This window comes from Mus caroli, unplaced genomic scaffold (assembly GCF_978045245.1).
Source record: "Mus caroli unplaced genomic scaffold, Mus_caroli_1 scaffold_19, whole genome shotgun sequence".
Classification (NCBI taxonomy): Eukaryota; Metazoa; Chordata; class Mammalia; order Rodentia; family Muridae; genus Mus; species Mus caroli.
Window position 1 is genome coordinate 13,253,779 of NW_028227274.1, and position 7,208 is coordinate 13,260,986.

Consider the following 7,208-nt stretch of genomic DNA (forward strand, 5'->3'; position numbering starts at 1 on the left):
CTTCCTCTCAGTGCTTCCTTAGGCTATCATCTTTCCTAACATTTCTTACCTGTCTCTATCCTGGCACTCACTTCCTACAACCTTGCCATTGCTGTTTCTGCAAGGATGCCCTTGCCTGAGTGGGTTAATTTGACTGATAGTGTGGTATGTTGGGTCACACTGGAAACCCAGTCCCTGCTGCATTCTCTGGAACTTGGTTTTCAGAGGCACATTTGATGTTCCACTGATTAATGACACTGCTTCAGTGCTATTCCAGAGAGCAGAGCCCATCCCAGAATTTCCCAAACTCAACTTTTTCAGTTATTTGTTATAAAAACACACAGATGCACTTTATTACACGCTGTTAAGTACGCACCAGAATTCCTTTGTCACTTTAAAACCTGCGTAGCAGAAGAGAAATCAGATTCATACATGTAAGCTCTCAGCATATTGGATCAAATCTAGTTTCTTTATTATTTTTAAGTATGCCTTTTCAAGCAACCAAAACATAGTAGAGCTGTCTTTGCCCCATGGCAGATGGATGGAAAGCTTACTAGGGCATGAGTGTGTCCTTTATTTACTCTCCCATGAATGGCTGCTGATCATAATCATTTTTCTAGCTGGGCTGGGACAAAAAGGATTATTTCTTTTGTCCTGGAATGTCAAGATGAGCGTATTTGTTCAGAGGATGAAGGGGACAAAATTAGACCAAGTTACTGGGGTATAATAAATTCACAGCAATCACAAGCCAATGTTCTCTAATTCTTCCTACGCTATGAACCCTAAATATTCTGATCCCTGCACAGTTACCACACTTATCCCTTTGTCCTTATTGAATTAACTGCCTTTTCTTTTCCACTGTCTCCTGAGGGGACTTCATTTTAAGTCTTTCGGTTTAATTCCATTAATTGGCATATTGTCTAGTCTCATGTTCTCCTCATGGGTCCTGAACTTCTGCTCTCTCCGCTCTTAAGCTCCTTAGCTGTATTTTGCAGCACTGAATGACAAGGTGCCTCATCTGTAGACAAAGCATGTGCATTCTTATCTTTCACTTCCAGGCTAATGTTTAACAATGAATTCACAGTTCTGCCAGTTTATCAGGCCATTAGGTAAACCCCAGTACAGAGTTTCTTGATTGTAAAGCCATCCTCCTGAAATCCAGGGAAATTAGTTAGCTAATTTGAGCTTCAGAGCTAACAGTTCTAAATGATGGCAGGTGGAATTAAAGGACACGTGTCTGCCTTTGCAGATCCCTTTACCTAGAACTGAGGCAGACCTCGGGTCATGCTATCCTGATCTTAGATCTGCTGCTTCTGTATCAGTCTGTATGAGTAGGCAGAGAACTTGAAGATGCTGTATACAGCTCTTATTCTCGCCCTACCATGGGAAGAAAAATAAAACTTGCAAACCAAGAATTGTAGTGAAGATGGGGTAATCCCTGTGAATGGCTGAGTACATTATCTAGAATGTGACACATAACTAATGTTTGCTTTCATTGTTACCAGGACTGTTAAAATACCAGAACCTTAATTCAGCAGTGAATCTCAAGTACTGCCACTGCAGAGACTGTAGTTCTATCTTAACATGTGCATTGGCAGCTCACAACTGCTTTAGAAGCTCAGAGACCTTTTTCTGACCTCTGCAGCAATCACACACACACACACACACACACACACACTCCTTTTTAAAAACTAACACTAATTCTATTAGTACAGTATTTACATCCTTTCCACAAGCCATACTTGGGTGCCACTTTATCTTAACTTTAGAGTGCTCATGCAGGGTGTCATTTTGAGAGACTGACTGTTTATATAATGTGACTTTTTTTTAAAAATTTCACAATTGTTGTCATTTTCAATTAAACCGAAACCCTTTATAAGGAGAGACTCTATCTATTCTTCCACACATCCAGGACCACCTCTTATAAAAATAGTTTAACCAAAAAGAAAACAGATGTCAATATAACCTAGTACATAATTAGACAAGAGCCAAACCTAGGAATGGTTTTTATACCCATCCCTGAGATGACGTCAAACACTCCAATGACAACTTGTAAAGGAAGGTGAGAAGCTGTTCACTATAATCTGGAAAATAAGACCTAGGCTAGTGCACCACTCACAAGGCGATCCCATCCTAAAGACATAAGAGTTCTGAAGAAGGCTGAAGCATTCAGCTCTCTATGGAATTGCTGGTAATGACAAGGGAAAAAATTGACTGAAGACATTTGGATTATCCAGGCAATCTCTGAATTTAAAGAAGAGTTCACAGGGCCCCCAATGGAGGAGCTAGAGAAAGTATCCAAGAAGCTAAAGGGAGATCTGCAACCCTATAGGTGGAACAACATTATGAACTAACCAGTACCCCGGAGCTCTTGACTCCAGCTGCATATGTATCAAAAGATGGCCTAGTCAGCCATCACTGGAAAGAGAGGCCCATTGGACATGCAAACTTTACATGCCCCAGTACAGGGGAACTCCAGAGCCAAAAAGTGGGAATGGGTGGGTAGGGGAGTCGGGGTGAGGGTATGGGGGACTTTTAGGATAGCATTGGAAATGTAATTGAGGAAAATACGTAATAAAAAATATTTTTTAAAACAAGAAGAGTTCAATTTAATTTATTAGGGATTTTGTCTTGTTCCAAATCTATTTCTGGCCATTCACACATTCTATAAACATGAAGGCAATCAACACACAAAACACAGACACCTCATACCGCCCAGTTAACAAATAACAAGCTGTTTTTATTTTGTCTTTGAGGGAGGTTGCTTTTTGTTGTTTTGTTAGTGCTATTTTGATACAAGGTGTCATGTAAGTATCTAAGGCTGCCTTCCAATTTGCTGTGGAGTCATAGGTGGTCTGAAATGCTTTTTCCTCCTTCCTACACCTCTGAGGTGCTGTAATTATAGGCTGGTGGCACCACACCTGTCTTTTTGTGCTCCTTAGAGCTCCAGCCTCAGTTCTAAGATATGGCTCATAGGTGTTCTAAGAACAACTTCTTAGATGTAACTAGACCATGGCCCTGAAGTTCTCAGTGGTTACCTTGTCATCGTTTTGAAGGCATGAATACTAGTGATATGATTACATGCTAGCAAATGCTAGCACATGAAATTGCTGAATAGAAACACAAAATACTGTCTTAACATAGGCAAAAATAGAATCTGTGTCTATAAATAGAAACTAGTGAGTCTAGCTATTGTACCTAGCAGTTCCACATGTCTTCAGGGTCTGGGAGCTAGCTTTTTTTTTGTTTACCACCTTGCATGAGCAATTTTCCTCTTCATGGCTTTGATATGTCTACTAGATTCCCAAGATGTCCCTCTGGCTATGAAGAGTAGAGAAGCTTAGGTAGAAGTCAGGGCTGCACTTTCAATACCTCTCCTATGTCCCCTCCCTGTTTTATTACCTCAGGCTTCCATGACATATTGACACTCTGTCTCCCATTCACCTTAGAAAGTCAGCTGTATGAAGGTGGATTTCATTTTTTATATATATTTGATGCTATTCTGTTCACTAGTGTCATGATAACACTTGGTAGAGTTAATGCTTAATGAGTGTTTTGGGGTGAATAAGAGAATGAATCACAGTCATTAGCAATACAGTAATTAGTTCACATAAGACAAACCCCAAATCAAGGCACTATGAGGGCTAGAGCAGCCTTGGCTAGTGAGAACTGGCTGGAGTCCAACGTTGGCTGTATCAGAGGTGGAAGTTCTCACTCATCACATGCTAGGGGCTCTGTATTTGTTAGGAGACAGATATATAGTACCTGAAATCCTGTGCCTTTAAATAATATCCCAGAAAATAATTTATAACATGGGCATGCTTAAGAGTAGGTACTTTTAAGGAGGGTTGCTGATTACACAATGAACAATTATGCATTTTTGTTGGAAAACCCTTCTAAAGCCTGACCTTGCAGCCAAGGGCAGATTTCAGATCACCTCATAAATAACTGCACCTGCACATAAACCCTTCCCTACCAAAATGTTAAAGAGGAAAGGATTGAAGAAGCAAGTCCAGAGTCCCAGTCAGCCGGCTGCAGCTTTATGATGGACAATAAAAGCTGTCATCTGGTTTGTCAATTATATACTGACTGAAAGGTCTTCAGGGAGATCTCCACACAAAGGACTTTAAGGACACACAAAAAGTCTACATCAGGATATGAGTCAAGGAACCGCTAATTAGTAAGAACCTAGTAAGGAAAGACTGACAGTAATGTAAATTAATGACATTATAGAGGATTGCAACAATCTGTGATTGAGCATTTACATAATCACTCATTATAGTTTCCCTGTTGTCTCTCAGGTCAATAATGTGCAGTTTGAAGACATTCTAATACATATTTACTCATTAGTCTACAAGGCCTTCCAGGACAGAGTCTCGGTCTCTGCTTAAATTAATTCATATTTAAATCATAATATCAAATAATTACTACACAGACTAGGAGAAAATTAGAGGCAAAATATGCATTACATGTGGGCCATTTTTTAAAGTCTTCTGTTTATGTAGTAAAGGCTGCTTCTGATATACCACAATGCATTCGTAATTAGGGGCTCATATGCCTGTGTTTGTTTCCAATTGCCAGAAGACTGCGGAGGCTAGTTCGTGACTGTGTAGGAGGTGGGGGACGGTGGGCCCAGGGAGAAGAACTGATGGATTTGTTACCTTTTATTTGGTCATAAAAGCACAGCAGTGTCTCAAAGCAAAATGCCAACAAGGATGAGAACAAATTATTCCAGGCCCTGGGTATTCTCTATGACCCTTAAAAGTGAAAAATCACTAAGTGATAATTACATTTGACAAGTTGAAATAATAGTCTAATTTTTTTGCTTGTAAATTACCATAATCTATCATGGAAATGAATTCAAAATGAAGCTTGCTGCTTAGATGGGGGCCAATCATATTGACCTGTATGTTTATATAAATGCAATACTCCTTAAAGAATGTGCTAACTAGAAAGACACACTGCCACTTTTCCCAAGAACAAATGTCTTACATGCTGCGCGATATGTCTCCAAGACCATGGTGCTACTAGGGTGGCTGAGTGTGTTCATCTCAAGCCAAGCATGAAAGGCAAGTGGCTACCAGTGTTTGGAGTCATTGCCAAAGCCATTTATACATTCATGAAAGCTAAGCACCACTTCTTACAATTAGTGATAGGGGCTGAGATCCTGAGTTTTCTATTCAAGTAAAACAGGCTACGCTTTCTTAGAAGCTGAGTAAAGTGTTTTCAGATTCCCAGATGGCTACATCCTTTGGAATACGTGGCCATTTTTGGCTTTACTGAAGTTGATTGGATTACTGTCAGAGAATTTATTATGTCATACCCATATTTCCTTTAGGGATCAGTAGTAATCCTTCATTTGTATAAACACTGACTTCTCTCTTCAAATAACATTAGTAATAATTATAAATGTATTTTTACTTGTTTCCGTGATGACTACATATCATACTCTCAGAAAGTATTAAGTAGAAATTGCTCTGGAAAACCAGTCCATATGTGTACAGTCACTATCTTTTAACTTTTTTGCAACATAAAATTTGATAACTCAAAGTTAAGGTTAGGAAACACACACACACACACTTTTTTTTTTTGCGTTATTAAGGATGCATATATAATGGATCATCTCTGGATGTCACCAGAAAAGATGACAGACTATGTTTCCCATGTCCTGAGCAGTTCAAAATCCAAGTCAAAAGTTGTGTGAGGCGGCAAGAAAATGGGATGCAATGATTCCTGTAAAACGTGACTGTAGTCATGTAGTTAGCATGTTCTGTAACATTGGGAGCTGGGCCCAAAGTGCAATGGCTGAAGGGCTCTCAGACAGGCCTAAGCATGGCAAGCATGGTGCCAACAGGTCTTGTCCCTTACCTCTCTCTTTCCCTTCCTAACTATTGGACCACATTCCGAAAGCTAGCTCCCAAGGGCCATTCTCATACTTGGCCATTGACTCATTTCTGACACAAAACACAAAAGTCTGACAATCATAATTCATGATTTGACTAACAAGTCTACTCAAGACTTACCAACCCACTCTAGCACAGACTCCCACTTTTTCTCCTTAAAAACACACTTTATGCAAAAACTACCTACTATTGCTGCTTGCTGTCTGTCTGCCTTTGATCTGCTGTCTGATCCACAGGCAGACACCCCAATGCACCCCCAACCCCTCTTTGTCCCTCCAGGGTAATAAATTTCCTTCGTGCTGAGAATTTGGTGTCTGGGTGTGTCATTTACAGACTCTGGGGAGGGGTGCAACTCCCTTCAGTGGCTGTACTCTGTGTTAGCAGCCATTTGATTGTCAGTGGTTTGCATATTCTCTCTCTCTCTCTCTCTCTCTCTCTCTCTCTCTCTCTCTCTCTCTCTCTCTCTCTCTCTCTCTCTCTCTCTAATTGAACAGAGATTGTTCCCTCATGTAATATATACCAACCCAACCTCGGTTTACCTCCCTCAACTCCTCCAAGTTCCCTATGATGTGTTTATCGAAAGGAGGGTATATTCTATGGAGGTGTAGTCAGGTATGGGGAAGTGGATTCCTCAGTTGAGAGGGGGCAAGCAGCTCCTATTATAGTGAGTCAGGCATACCTGGCTATGCCTGGTAAGTGTCGGGTGGAACATCCCTGGCTGTTGCCAGGTAACTGTTGGGCAGAGCTTAGACAGAATGTTAACACCCTGCATCTTTCTTCTCTCACTGATCCACTCCTCCTCCATTTTCCTGCAGAAAGGAAAAGGTATTCAACAGAGAACAACCAGAAAAGACAAAACAAAATAGACTAAGACAAAGCAAAAGCCCTCATATTGAGGCTAGGCAAGGCAAGGCAACCAAATAGCAGGCAAAAGAGTCAGAGAGGTACCCGTTTCCATTGTTAGAAGTCCAACAGAAACACCACACTTAACATATGAGCATAGGACCTGGTGCAGACCCTTGCAGGCCCCTTGCTTGCCACAGTTCCTATGAGCCTATTGAGCCCTGCTTAGATGATTCAGTGTGGGGAGGCCATGCTCCCCTGGTATCCTCCACCCTGTCTAACTACTATAATCTTTTCTTTCCCTTTTCTGTGATCCCCAAGCTTCACAGGGAGGAACTTAATGGAGAGCTCCAATTTAGACATCCTCTGCATAATGTCTAGCTGTGGATTCTGCACTCACTCTGGCATGCTGCCAAGTGGAGTGGAAGCCTCTCTGATGATGACTGGACAAAAATTAATCTATGAGTGTATCAAAACATCAAC

At 40.9% G+C, this 7,208-nt stretch overlaps 1 long non-coding RNA gene across 1 annotated transcript in view; it reads right to left on the minus strand.

The window, feature by feature from the left end:
- Positions 1-6,660, minus strand: part of LOC115029853 (uncharacterized) — a 41,608-nt gene extending 34,948 nt beyond the window's left edge. The window contains exon 1 of the long non-coding RNA XR_003835410.2: positions 6,562-6,660. This is a non-coding gene — a long non-coding RNA (uncharacterized LOC115029853). The remainder of the gene's footprint in view (positions 1-6,561) is intronic.
- Between the last annotated feature and the right edge of the window lie 548 nt (positions 6,661-7,208).